The sequence below is a fragment of the Coffea arabica genome, chromosome 1e, assembly GCF_036785885.1.
Source record: "Coffea arabica cultivar ET-39 chromosome 1e, Coffea Arabica ET-39 HiFi, whole genome shotgun sequence".
Taxonomy (NCBI): Eukaryota; Viridiplantae; Streptophyta; class Magnoliopsida; order Gentianales; family Rubiaceae; genus Coffea; species Coffea arabica.
The window spans coordinates 8,718,669-8,732,576 of NC_092311.1; the positions used below are offsets into that span (position 1 = coordinate 8,718,669).

A 13,908-nucleotide genomic window follows, 5' to 3' on the forward strand; every position below is an offset into this window, starting at 1 on the left:
CACATTTGAACATATTAAGATGAAAATCCATTAAATTTAAGTGCTGAATGAGATTATCAAACAGGGGCTAAGTAACTTAAGCGATGAAAAATAATAATGCAAAATTGAATAAAAATAAACCAATATCAAACAATTCTCTAGTCAAAGGTTCAATCGCCACTTTGGTTCATTTAGTGATCATCGATGCTAAGAAATAAATCATTATTTATAAACAAATTGATTATGGTTGTCAACAACCTCTGACTACCTGTCTCTCCTTACTTTGTCGACAACCACAATAAATTCTGTGATTATTTTCCTTACCAATTAAGTAACCCTAAACAAGCTTTTAGGATTTAACCTGTTGACAACATTAAATATTAGAAAGACTACCAGCCCAAACCAACAAATACATAAGCTCGATTCATTTAAACTAGATTATATATTCTCGTGATTATAATCCAAAAGTTTCTATTTCAATCAAATTATATCACTCGCTATAAATGCTAAAACTACCAAACAATTATGGATTTGATATTTTGATATGGCAATAGATTATTTCACAATTAAATAGTGATAAGGTATTTAACCATAGAAAATAATCATATAAATAATGAACAGAGAATATAAAAAATTTATAAATAAATGTAACCATAAGAACAAATTAAATCTCACAGTATTCATTGAACCAAAACTTTGATTATACTTTGACTAGAACAAGGATTTAGCTAAGCCTCATGGTTGAATCGCAACCGAAGATATAATTGGGGTTTGCTATTGCAGAGAAAAGAAAGAAAAAAAATAAGCGCTAGCTAATTTTTATTCCAATGAATGAAAAGCTTAAAGCCAAAGTCGTCAATTGTCTCTTAACTTGCATTCTTAATCTTTGTCTACAAAAGAAAGAAATTTGCCCACTAATGCTTGCCTACTTCTTCTCAAAAGGATAAGAATCCTTTTAGCACTAAAATACTACCATCATCACTAAAAAAAAATTAAAGATATTATTTCTAAAAATTAATCAATATCCAACTTCAAAAAAGGAAATAAATCTCTTGATTATTAGGAAATAATTGAGCAAGGCCCACTTCAAATTCCGTGATGTTCGGACTTCACAATAGGTTAAGACGTGTCCGTGTCTTGTAAAGTATAGTCCTCTGAAAATTTGGCTTTTAATGGCCTTTTTACTCCCTTTCCATAGCAATTTCTTGGAAGTAACACAAAAAATCAAACATGAGTAAAATCTAGTAATTAACACCAGATCTTGGCAAAATAAAAAGGAAAAATATTCACAAATTATGTACACAATTAACCATCTAACAAATTACAATATTTTACTCGCATAATCTCTATGTTTTTGTAGGCCAAAATGATCAAACTCAATTGAGAGTAAATTGGTAGACTAAAAGTGATGAATTAGAAACTTAAAAAGTCACAACGATGATCCAAAGAGGTGGTGCAACTCAAGAATTTGAAAAGATGAAGATTGGAAAGTCATAAAAGAAAAAGGAGAGAAATCTCTGAGGAATTTTCAAGGTTTCTAGCAGTTGCTGCAAGGGATTTTGGGCAGAGAGTTTGAATTCAAAGAGCAAAATAGAGGAAGACAAACCCTCGAAGAATCCCTCTAGGGTTTCTCACAAACTCCCCATGGTTTATACACAAACCTCTGAGTGTTTGTTGGTGGCTGCAAGTTGTCAACTTGCTTGATTTTTTGTTTCCTTTCGCATCCTTGATGTGACATAAAGCAATAATTTGTGTCAGTCTTTTAGGGTTTTAGGAGCTTCTTTTCTTGACTATTTGACAAGAAGAAACACGTTGTTGAGGAGAGAGTTTAGTTCTTGAACAAGAACAACTTTCTCTCAAACTTAGCGTAGTTTTAGTTTTAACTTTAGTTTTCATTTCTTTGAAAAAACTTGAAGACCTCTTGGTGTAACAAAATATTTTTTATGGTAATGAAGATGCTGAAGCATAGAGATATTGCTTTTTTAGTTGAATGAGCATTTCTTCTTCTTTATTCTCTTTAGTGTTGTATTAATGCTTAGTTACATTAAAGATATGAACATTATTGTTGAATCTACTATGTCTATCTAAATCTCGTTGTTCTAAAGATTGATGAAACTATTTGTGCTTTAATTATGGTTGAATATAGTTGATTATTGCTATACCATATACTTGCTAGTTCACTTATTCTTGCTTTTACATTTGTGAATGCTTAATCACCATTTTGCAAGGCATGATAGTTTTAATCTATGAAAGTAGTTGGTAATGATGGAAATGGAATAGGTGGAACCTAAGGAGTAGACACACGAAAGCAGTAATGCACTTAGTTGGATGATTTTGACACTTCCCATGCTTGATTAAATTTTCACTTGTGATTTCACCATGAAAGTAGAGAAACTATAGTATTGGCTAAATTCAGTTCACGAGAGCGAGCTCTGATGATTTAAATGAAATGCATCCTTAGCAAGACAAATGCATTAGTGATAATTGACTATTCCGTCCATAACTAGGTACATCTAGTTGATTCTATACTTTAGGACATTTGTGTTTAGTTGACTTTTTTCAAGATGTTAATTTTTCTTGCATTGTTTTATGGTTGTTGTTATTTACTTAGTTAAAATTCTTGATTAGTCTGGATAGTTGAGTGAGCTAAAAGCCTTAGTAGTTGGAAATAGTTCTCGTAGAATTGCACCTAACTCCCTAGTACTGTGAGCCACAATGAATAACAGAATTGGGATAAAATTTAAAGCATAAGTTAGAATCTCATCACTTGCAGTATGAAATTTTGAGTTATGTTTAAAACTTGGATGCAGTTAAGGTTCAAATTCCCCATGCAATCACTAACTATAATTTTTTAGCAAGTATGCTATTTAGGGATTGGTGATTTATTGGGTAATTTCTTTCATTCGTTGTTTCTTTGTTCATCAAGTCTGATTGGTTATAAATAGTGTGTTATATAAAGTGTTTTTTAAAGAGAGTAATGAGAGTCTCCAACGAACTTATCAGGGGATTATCAAGTGTTTATTGTGGTGTGACTATTTTCATTAGTTTGAGATATTAATAAAGTTGCTATTTTGAATTGAGTTCTTTGTTCTCGTCTCTCTCTCTCTCTCTCTCTCTCAACACACACAGATATATATATTGTGTAATTGTTTTATGCCTTCAATTATATATTTCTGCGCATTATTATTAGTAGAACTCATAAAATTTTGGAATTCTCCAAATTAACTGCGTGTTGTTAGACCTTATATTCCAAGCACATGAAGTCATGCCTTCAACTAATCAGCTAAACAAAATACAAAAGATAAATAAATAAATTTATCAAATGAGGTCATAATAGCAACCGAACGCAAGCCCAGGTCAAATTACATAAATTAGGTTTTAATAGCATGAAAATGAAAACGTGGCTGCCAGTGTTGCTATCCTTCATAAGGAATAAATAAATAAATAAAGCAAGTCATTTTAACGGTCCAAAATATGCTCCAAACAATCTATCTTTACTCAATATGGTTGAAAATAACGTTAGCACCTGTAATCTAAAAATCTTTAACAACTAAATGCAAAAATTGCCCCCAATACAAAGTTAATTATCATTTTTGCATTATTCTTATGGAGATGTCTACACTGTTTACTACAAAGTCTTGAAAATTATCCCCAGAACAAAAGGGAAAAGAACAACTCTAACGATGTTGTAATAAACTCCATCTAAATAATGATTAATAAACCCAAAAATAATAAATAACTCCAAATGTGGTGTTATCTTCAGAATATTCTTTGGATTTAAGTTTTGATTCGGTAATACTTGAAATATTTCGACTTTTTATTTGCTTTTTTTTTTTTTGCTTTGAAATGTAACATTGGAGAGGCCAATTCAGAGGTAAAAGGAGGGAAAGTTTCCTTCTCTAATTTTTTGTCCTTTGTACATGCTCTTTACTTTCTTCAGTTTTGGTTAACACCGTTTAAAATTAGACTCAAATGGAACAAATATGAGAACATAGGGTTCAAAGTGTTCAATATGAGTTTAGAGTGCAAAGTGAGATCATATACAATTTAAAGGGTGCAAATTAAAATCAAATAGAAATTAAAGGGTGTAAAATGGAACTAGACTTTTTATTATTGTGTACACACTCCTATTAGTTTTGCTTACGATTTTAACTATTGGCCTCAAATGGGAAAAATATGAGAGTTTAGTGTCCAAATTGTTAAAAATTGAAAATTGAAAATTGAAACGCAAAGTCTGATTTAAGACAATTGTCTGATTTTTCAAATTATTAACAAGATCATGTGTTTTGTAAAGTTTTACTTATTATAAAATCGAATCAAAACAGCAACTAACTTTGAAGAATAAAGATAAGCCACGTGACAGCATGTAAGTAATTAATTAATCAAGAACCAAAATAAAAAATTAAAACTATACATAAAAATTGAGAGCTAAGATTTTTTGCTTGAGGCAATGGGGATAGCTCATGAAAATGAGTTTTGGGTCAATGAATTGGGTGCTCTAACTGGTTTGAATTTTGTAGTTTAACGAAAAAAAATCGCTTTTATAGGTTAATTGATTAGCACGTGAGTTATTAGTCCTTAATCTTGCTGTTTAAAATTAGGTGCTACTTTATTTTTTGCTTTTTAAATTTAATTTAACAGACATATAACTGTATGTGACTCAATTGTATCAATAATTAAACACATTCTTCAGATATCTTAAATTTGCTTTGAATTAGACACAACAGGGACTAGATTTGTTTTTACCAAAATATCGAGGACTAAAATTGCACAAGTACTAAATATTGGTTGCCAAAACTACATTTTTCCCCAAATCCTATTATTTAACGGCCGCTCACGTCCAACACTAAAACAAATTTTATATTTTTACTATTATAATCTAAAGAGATTCAGGGCTTTCAATTTTAAATTTGCTTATGGAGAAAATGGAACAAGAAATGGCAACAAATTATCGTCCAGAAAAGCCTTGTGTATTAAACATCCAGTACAGATAAAGATATGTTCTTGCAAATTGGCAATCTCATCAAAATATTAAAAATAAAAAAAAGAGCATAATTCTCAATGATCGGAAACCATTTTTATCAATAAAAAAAAACCCCAGCAACCAAAAAAGGAAACTTTCCTAAACATTACTTCCACAAACTAACACAACGTCAAATATACAACCCAACTAGCTATATAAATTATCCCATAATCTTAAGAGGTTTCCGGGTTTCAGTTTTAAATTTGCTCTTGGAGAAAATGGAATGAAAAATGGTTACATTTTCTAAATATAGTTCTCAAAATATTAATACGGGCAACAAATTACCTTTAGGCATTGAACATCAAGTACTATTACTAAAATCCCAGAATCCCAGAACCAGAAAGCAAAAAAGGAAACTTCCAAAACTATTACTCCCACAAACTAACATAACGGTAATATGCCCCACCTGAGTCCTAATAGGATTCAGATACCAACTTAAACTATCCAACACAAATAGCTGTATAAATTCTGAATCCTCACATTGCCGCAGAATTTCTTCGTAGGAATCCTTAAACCTAGTTTTCTTTTCAACATCAGCAGCAGTTGTTCTTGAGAAGAAGACGAGAGACAGAGATTTCTGATCACTGGGCTTCATCATTCCAGTTCCGTTTTAGGTTTTCTTCAATTATTTCTTTTCATTGTTAGTTTTAAGTAATCATTAATAGGAAGAAATCGTAGTTCTAGTATCTAAGTTGGTGGAAGGGAAGATCAAGAATGGCGGTTCTGAATTTCCGCAGACGCCCTCGAAAGTGCAAGTATCCTCAAAGATCAAAGTTCGATTCCGCTCAAGATGAGAAGATATTTTGTCCCGTGATTGAAAAAACAGTACCTTTCAAGAAATCCATTGTGAATAAGGGTAAAAAGGAAGTTCTTTTGGCAAGAACTACTGGAATCAGTTCCCAGAATCACAATAATCTACACAGAACCAGGAAAGGTTCCGCTGATGATCTTTCGGGATTTCGCACATTGACTGAAAAAACAGGGAAAAATTGGGAGAGTAGAGGTAAAAGAATGGTTCAATTGGCAAGAGATACCAAAATCAGTTTGCCCATTCTTGATGATCATCAGCTTCTTGATCAAGAACCATTCTTGAACGAAAAATCAGCGGCCACACAGGAATCTACTGGGCAAAGCAAGACGAAGATTACTTTTAAGAAGAAACTAGTTGTAATGATCGATATTCCTGATCGAGTGACGAAGCAGAAAACAGGCGATATTTGTTCTCTTCCGTCAGAACAGAACCAGCGGGAACAACTTCCACTGGAGTTGAAGAAGTACGTAAAGGAACTTGGGGCAACAGGGGAACCTGTTTTGGTGATTGAAAAGAAATTGTCTTCTTCAGACGTGAACACTGGGCTTCAAAGATTGTCGATTCCGGTAAAACAGGTTCTGAATCACGGGTTCTTTACAGAAGAAGAGAGGAGCAGATTCAACATTGATAACAAACAGCAAGAAATTAACGCCCTCTTAATTGAGCCATCACTTGCTCAATCAGGAATCAAGTTCAAAAAGTGGTATATGGGGAACTCTGAAGTGTACGTGTTGGTGAGTGGCTGGAATGAGGTTGTGAAGAGGAATGGATTGAAACCAGAAACACCAGTGCAGCTATGGTCATTCAAGAAGGATTCACAATTGTACTTTGTTTTGGTGCGGTTGTAATAGGGCTGCTCTGCATAGCGATGCTTAATTTGTAAATTACATTCTTGAATTTTGACGTAATTAACTGCAGTTTAATCATGTTAATGTAGGATGAAAATTATTTTCTTTGGCTGTCTCGAAAGTGATGGATATATATAGATAGATAGCTAAATCTAGATCGATCATTCATATATGTTTGTACTTATAGAAGATTAGTAATATTTCATGTGTTCTTTGTCCGTGTATATATTTTCCATAATATGTAATTTTCTAAGGTACTAAATTTCTAAGATGTAATTTCTTTATAATTTATAATTTTATAAGATGTAATTTATAATTTATACATTTATATAATATTCATTTATAATTTATAATTTATAATAATATACATTTATACATTTGTAAATATAAATGTATTATAAATGCATAAATGTATATTTATATAAAAATATAAAAATTATAATATTCTAAAAATACTCAAAAATATGTTTCAAAAATACCTCTAAAAATAATCCAAAAAAATCTACACTAAAAGTTTTTCATATAGTTTTTGAAAAACAACCCCAAAAACAACTAATCCAAACGGACTTGTTTTTCAGATTCGAAATGCTACAGTGGTGTTTTTGAAAAACAACCCCAAAAACAGCTAATCCAAACGGAGCCATAGTTTTCTAAGGTACTAAATTTCTAAGATGTAATTTCTTTTAATGGTTTCTATGTACTGTAGTGATGTCTTTGTGTATTCCTTTTGCTTATGTGGATGTTTCGTTTGATGTCATTTGAGTCAAAATTTTTCAATTTTTTATTAATTAATTGTTCTCCTTCATCTGATTTCATGATTATATTTTCAGTTTTAGTCTATTTTTTTTCATTTTTTTTGGGTGTTCAATTTTCTTTTTCCGAATTTTTTGGGTGTTAATGTTTGATAGTGCTATTTCAGTTAGGTGTTAATGATTAATAGTGCTATTCGCAGCTAATTCATAAAGCAGCTAATTCATAGCTAAGCAGCTACTGCTTACAAAATCATCAAGAGGCTTCAGAGCCAGTATTCTATACAAGAACTAGCAAGATTTCCCAGAATAGTAACCTGTATATAGTCAGATAAACGTTCTCTAAAAGCAAGTTTGAACAAGTTTACTTATGGCACAATCGACCGTGTAACCTCCATTTAAGCTAGGCAAGCAGTAATGAATCTTCAAGACCAGAATTTGGCAATACATGAGGCCCCTTAGGATGCCATACCACAAGAAAGTGGTTTTGCCATTACAAACAATCAAACTGGGTACATTCCTTTGCAACAGGCCTCAATTTAAGAAGCCTGTGCCAATTCCATGAAAACGAAGGCTTAGCTATAACATTTAAACACAGGATAATCTATTTACACATATTATTGTATCTGTTACCAGAAGTTCTATCACTGATAAGTTATGTCATTTGAGATCTTGTTATTTCACTTTGCTAATGCAGAAACTTGGATAACTCACAGAGTATGGCACTCCTGGTGCCTCTCTCTCATTTTATCCATCAGAAACTGAACAAAGCATTTGTCTCTGTGTGTTTGGAATAACGAAACTGAACAGGACTGAACGAAGTAATGTCATCGGGAGCTACTTAAAGCTATCGACATAATCTGGAAGTTATATCAGGGTCAACAGACAAATCTCGAACTACATTGTAAATAATCCTGTCATACTGGGAATCAAAAAATACTAACAAAATAAAGTCAGAATTTTGTCTACCTAGTGTATTTACAATGATGCAATGAATTTTAGGATCAAATTCACCATTTCAGCATCATAAGCAGGGCCTTCCATCTGGAAGTGGCTTACACCTTCGATAAGATGAGATTCGACACGACCTACAGCTGAACTCAGCTTGTTCTTTAATTGCTTAACACTGGTAAACCCATCCTGTGTTCCCATTATAAAAAGTTTTGGTTTTGGTGATTTTAGGATAGCTTTATGATGTCCAAAGAGGATAGATGCCATAAAACCAAAGGGGTATCCTATGCTCACATGACCCACTACTTGCTCAACCTTATCAACAGCAGAACCTGCAATAGGTGCACCTGTGCCAGGAAATATTTGTGACAATGTGATATGCATTTCTGTAAACCACCAACATAAGACCAAAATATTCGATCAGCATAAAAAAATATTAAATTATTTAATCACCACCAAAAACTATTGTAGCTAGAAACTTTTATCAAGTTTACACAAAATAAGAAAAATGAGTAACATCAATATTCCGTTAACTAATAACATTTGCTATTACCAATGCACATTAAGCTCTTAAAAAATTTTGAAGTTAGTTTCCTTTCACTGTGCATACAGGTGGTAAACCTACTGATTATTTCTTTGTTTAAACACAAATTTATCATTTGAGGCATACAAACTTATATCACAAATTTGAGTTTTATCACTGGGCAAAATGATTTCGTTTATTGCCACAAAAAGAATAATAATAATGTCATTTATTTCTTTTGCTTAAGCATGATGCTACTCATTTCTTTTGTCCAAGCACTATCATACACCATGGGATCCAAACAGTTTTACCTTTATGAAATGAACCATAACGGGAACTGCTTATTTTGTATGCCAGATGAAAGCTATATAATAAAGGAACCTCATGCTCACAAACATTTGAATCAAACTTTCATAAAACTAACAATCACAGACTTCTTTGGACATGCACAAAGCTACAAAAATCAGCAGCCACTAAATGCATAAAACAAGATTTGCACATGATAACGACTTTGCTTAAACAAAATATCTTACCATGAAAAGAGTACACAAATAGCAGAATCATTCTAGGAACAGAAATCAGAGTCATCCAGACAAACTTTTATGTTCATAAAACCCAACAGCTGACCTCAAGCAGTAATAAGAATCATTTCTACCATATGCATGGCGAAGGATTTTGAAGGGAGAAAAGCTCATGCTGCTTTGAATGCAATGCAGAGTAGTTTGCTATTGGCTAAGGAAGTTCTAAATTATCTTTCTTAAAATAAGTCCAGCCAAATGTGCACGCGCTAAATTTGGAGTTGATCTTTGTTATCTATAAAGGCTAGTTCCCTGTCACATGAGTTCAAAAGAATCAGAACATAATGGTACTGTGTCATACTTTTCTAAAATGGTTTTCCCAAAAAAATATATGCTAAGCTGAACATCTGTACAAGTTTGATGACATGTGGAAAAGCAAAAGGATGATCATTAAATTGGACTGAGAATAGCTTCTTTTCTTTAAAAAGAAAAACTTGGACTTAGAAATTAAGTCATTAAACAACAAAAGACATTAAACTATCTAGTGGCCCTAAATAATATATGCAATAGATTAACTACCCTGCAAAGAGTTGATCTGGAGCACAGATAAATGCCATTTTCATGAAAATTCATCCTTCACCCTCTAAGATGCAAAAACAAACAAATAAAACCCAACAGGACCATACCCTGAAAGACAACCCCCAGGAAAACCAAGAAGTAGCTTATGGAAGAACCTCACTATGTAACTCAGAAACCAAATGGAATTCAGAGGAGTAGTCCACTGCTCTTTATTAACATGTCTACAAAGCTTCAGAACCCAATATGGAGCATTTTCTTCCTTAACAAAGACACCTTAATGACTGTTGCTTTAGACTAAAATCAAGTTCAAAAGGAAGCGCGATTCTTTAATTGGCATTAAATCTCAACAAACACAGAACCAATCAAGAATCTAAGAAGAAAGTTCTTCACACATGGACAAAATGAGTCAACTAGGAGGGAAACTCTTTAAACACTACCAACATAAATTTTCGTATCAAAATCTAAAAGCAAATATCTTGTTTGCTAATAAAGGTGCAAACACTACAACACTACTATCTAATGCCAGCAAAATCCTGTACAAAGATAAATCAAGAAATGGACCAACTTCTCCTAAATGGTTATATCCCTATATAAATTCAAACTACAAGCTCAAACTGAATAACTTTAAATCTAATCACCACCACCTTCACTCAAAAGTCAAAAACTGAACAATTTTAAATCTAGTCACAACCGCCTTGAAATTAAAACTAACAAACCAGCAACTGCTAAGCGTACAAATCCCTGAAATTAAAACACAAAATGTGCAAAAAAAAAAAAGCGAATAAAGACTACCTGCAGAAGAACCCATAGAAAGATTCTGAGAAGCCCATCTGCAGACAGCAACCACATCATTAATTTCTTTAAATCCAGTGAGAGAAGACTTGCCTGTGGATCTTCCAACTCCTCTCATGTCAAAGGTCCTGCTTTATAGCCTTTTCTTGCCAGCCCACTTGCAATCCCCCCTAGAAAGCCTTGACAACCACCCAATATGGAGTACGGATGCACTAAAATAACCACCAATTCATCATTTCCCTTAGCTCTTTCATCATCTTCTTGTTCTTCATCTTCCTCTTTTTCTCTTGGACTGAAGATTTTTGCCTGAAGTTGAACTCCATCACTAGTTTCAACAGTGAAGGACTTCAATGAACAGTCCATAGGCAATTTTTGCTCCTAACGGGATTTCTTTCTGTAGCAATTACTGAAAAGTACTTTTGGCCTTTTAGGACAGGAATTGGAAATACAGCAAATAAAAGCACTGAATCGAGTTCAGCTAAATTGCATTTACCTCCACAAATTTTTTATATATTTATAATTAATTCACAAAAAATCATAGTTATTAAACTCGACCCAACAAGGAGCCTACCAAAGAAGCTAGATGGATGGATTACTAGATCAGTAGGTCACTAGAATAGTAATTTGGACAAAATGCTCTAGTGGCCCTCAAATTATTATGAAATTTAACTTTAGTTTCTATACGTAAAATGTATATTAAAGTGCTTTTAGATATTAATTATTGTTGAAACCCTAGAAATTAGAAATCCGAGAGTCAAATTCCTTTTTTCGTCCCCTCCTTTGAAGTCTCACCCCCCTCTAGTAAGAAAGTATTTTTAAAAATATTAATTATAAAGTTTAGAAAGATATATAATGAACATATAAACATTGATAAAAAAAATTTATTTTCAAATTTTTATTATGAAGACATTTTTTTATATACATGACCTCATTTTTTCTCTTAGCTTAGGATAAAAAAAATAGTTTTAGTTAAATAGATGAGTGGATCAAATTGATCTAATCCAACTAAAAAAGTTTACTAAATGAATCTAAATGGTTGCCATTTAAATGGATAAGATAAAACCATAATCCATCCACTTATCCATTTACTTTGCAAAGTCCTAAATTGAAAATCTGAGTTTGCACACAAAAAATAATCCAAAAAATTTGAAATCTCTATTGCTAATCCTAATTCTAGCAAATTTAACAGAAGGAGGAAACAATAAAGTTTCAAATTTATGACTTTTGTAATTGCTTAAAATTTAGTTGCAAAAATTTCAATATTGCCTAAATAAAAAGCGAAATGATATTAAAGGACCAGTGATAAAGCATATACTATTCATTTTCAAAGAAAATTTTTCTTTTTTAATTGCAAAGAACAATGTCAAGAAGGCCATACTGCCAGAGCATCTATAAATTGTAATCCCCACTCTTACCACCTAAACAAACAAAAGAAGCCACTTTTATAGAATAAAAGAAAATATTTAAAAATAAAAAATACTTTGATGTTGTATGCTGACTTTTTTTCTTCTTACTTACTACAGAATGTGCAAGTTTGTAACTATTTTTATATGAGAGTATATAACAAGAAAAAAGAAGCAAAGACCAAACTATAGTTTACTAAAATGAAAAAGGTGAAGGAAGTCTAAAAATTAGGGGAAAAAAAAAGAAAATGTAGTTAATACTATTAGAATGCAAGCAACTATGAAGGATAGCAAAGTGGTCCTACAAAATTTCACTTACTTAATTTTCACCAGATCTCTTAAGTTATTCATGTAAAATCATTGAACTCATATGGGCATCCAAGTCCATCTAGGGTAAGTTTATATGGATGGATTGTGGATATGGATCTATATTACCTCCTCTAGACCTAATTTTCATCTCTTAGTTTATGAAAGTAAAGAGATCTGGAGTCCACTAATTTGGTCAAGCCAAGGACCAACATGGATACTTGTGATAAAAAATCTGATGTTAATTTCAAGCATAAGCCAAGGACCAACATGGATTCTTGTGATAAAAAATCTGATGTTAATTTCAAGCATAAGCCAAGGACCAACATGGATTCTTGTGATAAAAAATCTGATGTTAATTTGAACACGGACTCTTTTTTTTTTTATAAGATTTTATATTAATTTCAAGCATAAGCCAATAGTGAGAAGGATGGAGCCATCGTGTTGAGAGTGGGCAATTACCTCTATTAACTTCACAAAATTTACAAATTAAGATTGAAAGTTTTATAAGTACATTTTTAGGTTTTTCTCACAATTTCCCCTCTCAATTTCTAAAAGTACTTTTCTCTCTTGACATTGCCCCCTATATTTTCAAAAATTCTCATTTCTCATCACATTACCTCCCTAAATAATTAATGTCTTTTAATCATCTCTCCTATGGTACAATTGTTTCAAAGCTATTAAAGTACAAATTTTAGTAGTACTTAAACAAGGACTAATTAAAAAAACTCCAAAACAAAAAATGGTATAATCTCAAATCAAATTAAACTTTACATGATTGTGACATATTTTTAGGTGTACAATGGTGTACAATCTTGCCCCTATTGGTATAGATGTGTCAATTGTATTGGAGCATTGCTCCTTAAGATGGTCTCATTGTATATCCACTCCTTGTGGTTAATAAATGTCACCCTTATCAATAATGATTATTGGTAGATGTATTCTAGATTGTCACTATATGCAACTTACCTCCAAAACTATTTTTTTAACACTTTAGTACATTATGCCAATCTATGAAGCATGCTCAAATAAACTAAGAAGTAATGAATTATCCTAGCTATGTTTGAATGAAAAGAATTTAATATCTTTAATATGTGTTTGATTATTGAAATTTTCTTATTCACCTCAGACTATTAGAGTACTTTTATTAAATTAACTATCAAACTAATAAAAAGAATAACAAAATCTAATAATGAGAATCATAGTAACACGCATTGTAACTATAGATTTTAAAAAAAAATCCATGCATATGAATCATAACTTCTAATTGAAATTTAAAGATTTCAAACTACAGATCATATAATACTTTATACTATAAATTTGTAAACCATTACTTAAATTGATTGAAACTCGGTGAACTTTGATAGTTAATTTAATAAAAGTACTCTAATAGCCTGAGGTGAATAAGAAAATTTCAATAATCAAA

The 13,908-nt window shown here is 31.8% G+C and overlaps 1 pseudogene; it reads right to left on the reverse strand.

Annotated features, from left to right (window-relative positions):
* Positions 1–8,223: 8,223 nt before the first annotated feature.
* On the reverse strand, positions 8,224–11,186 carry LOC113700633 (uncharacterized; annotated as a pseudogene).
* Positions 11,187–13,908: the final 2,722 nt, after the last annotated feature.